The 3,209-nt window shown below is 33.2% G+C and overlaps 1 long non-coding RNA gene across 1 annotated transcript; it reads left to right on the top strand.

The window, feature by feature from the left end:
• Positions 1–461: 461 nt before the first annotated feature.
• On the top strand, positions 462–2,980 carry LOC133867414 (uncharacterized). Its single transcript, XR_009900051.1, has 3 exons — positions 462–939; positions 1,525–1,626; positions 2,701–2,980. It is a non-coding gene; the product is annotated as an uncharacterized LOC133867414 (long non-coding RNA).
• The last annotated feature ends 229 nt before the right edge of the window (positions 2,981–3,209 follow it).

Here is a 3,209-nt window from a genome sequence, read left to right as displayed (position 1 = left end):
TTCTAACATATTGTTCACTTCAATATTATGTACTTATAACTATTTTTAAACCAATACTTTCTTTCAACATATTGTTTAAATGGAGGCTTTGATCTAATATATTGTAAATTAGATGGTACATCTTCTTCTTCTTACTTTTTATTTATTATTTATTTATTTTTTCTTGAGCTCGAATGATAATGCCTCTTCACTTGTTCGTTTACATTAGTTTATTAGTATATTAGACTTTTGCCAATAGTTCGATATTAATTTTGTAAAAGCTTCTTGTAAAACCTTATGGTCCTAGCCAACGACATTACTTGAATCAAAATTTATTTCACTATAATTCCAAAAGCTATAACTCTAAAACAACACTTTTTTGAATAAGAAGTTTTTTAACAAATAAATCAACATACAAATTAGAATATGTGTATTTAAAGGGCCATAAGCAATTTAATTGCAATAACCTGCAAGTAAGAGAATTTTTAGAGTGGGAGAAATAACATGGCTGAAAAATGTATGAGAAATCTTATGTTGGTGATGATAGAATTGATTATTCTCATATTACTTGAAGTGCATGCTAATGACCGTACCTCTCTCTCTCTCTCTCTCGCTCCCACTCCACTACCCACCGGCATTCATACCTTTCAACTTGATAATGGTTATATGACTCCTATCCATATTTGCCTCGAAAGTACACTTCAAACATGTGAAAAAATACCAGCAATGATTCGTTTGGAGCGGTGTATTGCTAATACTATTTTTTCCTGCATTTTTGGGAACCTAATACATCCCAACAAACGTGCAGCTATCAAGAGAAAGTGCTTACCTTTTTGTATCATGGAAAAGGAAACCCATGGCTTCAGTTTTGCATCATGTTTAGTAGACTGTTGTGAAAGCTACATTGCAAAGCATTAAATGCCTATATCTAGAACCGATGAGCTTCGAGTTTGATCAAAGGTTCCAACTACTTCTCTAACTCTTTCTTCACGGACATGAGTTCACACACTTATCAATGAGATATTTTTCTACAATATATGTGCATAAATTTTCCCATATATTGTAAAAGAAAGCTTTAAGATTTTCATAATAGCAATAGAAGGTTCATGATCAGTTTTATTTTAAGAAATTTGACTTCTTAAACTAACACCCCTTTTGCAAAGACACCAAATTATTATTTGTAATACATATCCCTTCAAACTATTATTTCATTACAATTTATATATTCAGTTAAATTTTGGTATTAAATTGGATGAAAAGAAGCGCATATAACTTGCATGGGCAATTTTTTTACTTAAAATAAAGTGTGCAACTTTTTGTCTATTTTAATGCTAAAATATCATAAAGTGTGTAAATAACAACAAAATGGTAGTGAAGAGACAAAATGTCAAAAAGAACTTTGGAGGTGTCTTTAGAAAAACAAGAAAAAAAAAGAAAAGAAAAAAAAAAGATCAATGTTTAGGGGGGCTAAGTGAAATTTTCTATTTTTTATTTTGAGTTAAATGTACTTTGGCCTCCTCTACTAACAACTATTTTTTTATAAAGCCACACAAACTGACAGGTGTGACACTTAGACCCATCAATGCATTTCTTGTGATTATGTGAGAGTGTTTTGAAGGAGGAACAAACTCCTTTTACATGAAGGAGGTAACCTTCTTAACTTAGTTCGTTTTAGTCGAGTTATTATGTTCCTTACTTGCTGTTTCGATAATAGCTCTAGGTAGTTTTACACCTTTGCTTGATTTTAGCCTTAATACTAGCTTAACGATAGATTAGTGACTTGATGAGGGTTGGCATACCAAGTTCTACATGTAGGTGTTATTGTGGCTTATGACTCCGTTAGACATCATATTAAGACCTTAGGACTTGCCTAGATGTATTTTTTTTTGGCTTTTATGGTCGGAAATGTGATTTTACAAAGCACCGAACGTTCAACCCTTCATTGGACGAATGTTAAGTGAGTTAAACTAACATGGATACTTGTTATTATTTTTCCCGCATAGCATGATTATTTTGTGTACCAAACATACATGTTTAAAACTCACATGAAATATACTTTTGATTATTGAACTCCATTTTGTGAAACTGAGTGATAAATAATAAGATAATGAAAATGTTGAGTTTATAGAAGCACGCATATAAAAGACGATAAATATTTAATTGCATCATATGACATGGTACACCGGTACGTGCGGGATAACGGCCACGGGCTTACTATTATACATGTTAACCCTATGGTTAAAGAGATTTATGATTATGTTATGATGGCTTTGGATCCAATGATTGTATTGTGACCGACGCACCATGTTTGAATGAGGGTTACGGTTACGACTTTGCTAGTAATATGGGGCCACATGAGGTCGGACTCGGTTAGGCTGCTAGTATATGATGGTATGCGTATAATATCCGGGGCACCAGTGTTGTATTACAGGTCCCTCAGGACAGCGCCAACCATGCTGGGAAGAGGTTAATATTTTGGGTAGACCATATGGAGTTGAACTATGACATGATTATCTTATTGTAGCATATACTATATCTATATTGCATCCATGACCATTTTATGAAATGAGGAATTATAATTGTACATTGCTGCATGTGAATTATATCTTAAACATCTGAGTTCACCATATGATAATATAAACATCATGGGCATTAATGCTCACTAAGTCATGGACTTACGTTTGTATCTTTTCTACCTATGGAACATGTGTTTTTTTATAGTACTCTTGAGGATGACAGATCACGTGAGGAGGATGATTCGTTTGGAGGACATAGTGAGGATCATTTTTTAGGAGCTTAGACCTTATTTGGTTAAAGAATATATGGGATGGTGATGATGACACTCATCACAGCATGATGGAGATCCTACATTTGATTTACCTTCTTAAAATTAGGCCTTAAATCTTTATGTTTATTTATGACTCTTATACTAGGTTTGTAATATTTAAGCTATGTTGGAGACTGGTCTTTGACTATGATATTTGGAGACTTATCTATGTTATGATGCTTTAGTCTTGCTCTGGTTGTTTATATTGTGAATTGTGAGTTTTAATTGCTATCTTTGTGTCTTAAGCGGATGTCTTCCACTACAGATCCCTGTGGTCTACTCTTTTTAGGATGAGACTAGAAGGTGAACCATAAAGTAACTATTAGTTAATTAATTTTAGTCGGGTGTTACAAAATGCAAGTTTGACCAATCTGGTTGATCCTCGTGGTGCGAGCCATTTGTT

This window comes from Alnus glutinosa, chromosome 4, assembly GCF_958979055.1.
Source record: "Alnus glutinosa chromosome 4, dhAlnGlut1.1, whole genome shotgun sequence".
Classification (NCBI taxonomy): domain Eukaryota; kingdom Viridiplantae; phylum Streptophyta; class Magnoliopsida; order Fagales; family Betulaceae; genus Alnus; species Alnus glutinosa.
This window is presented reverse-complemented; position numbering and strand designations above follow the sequence as displayed.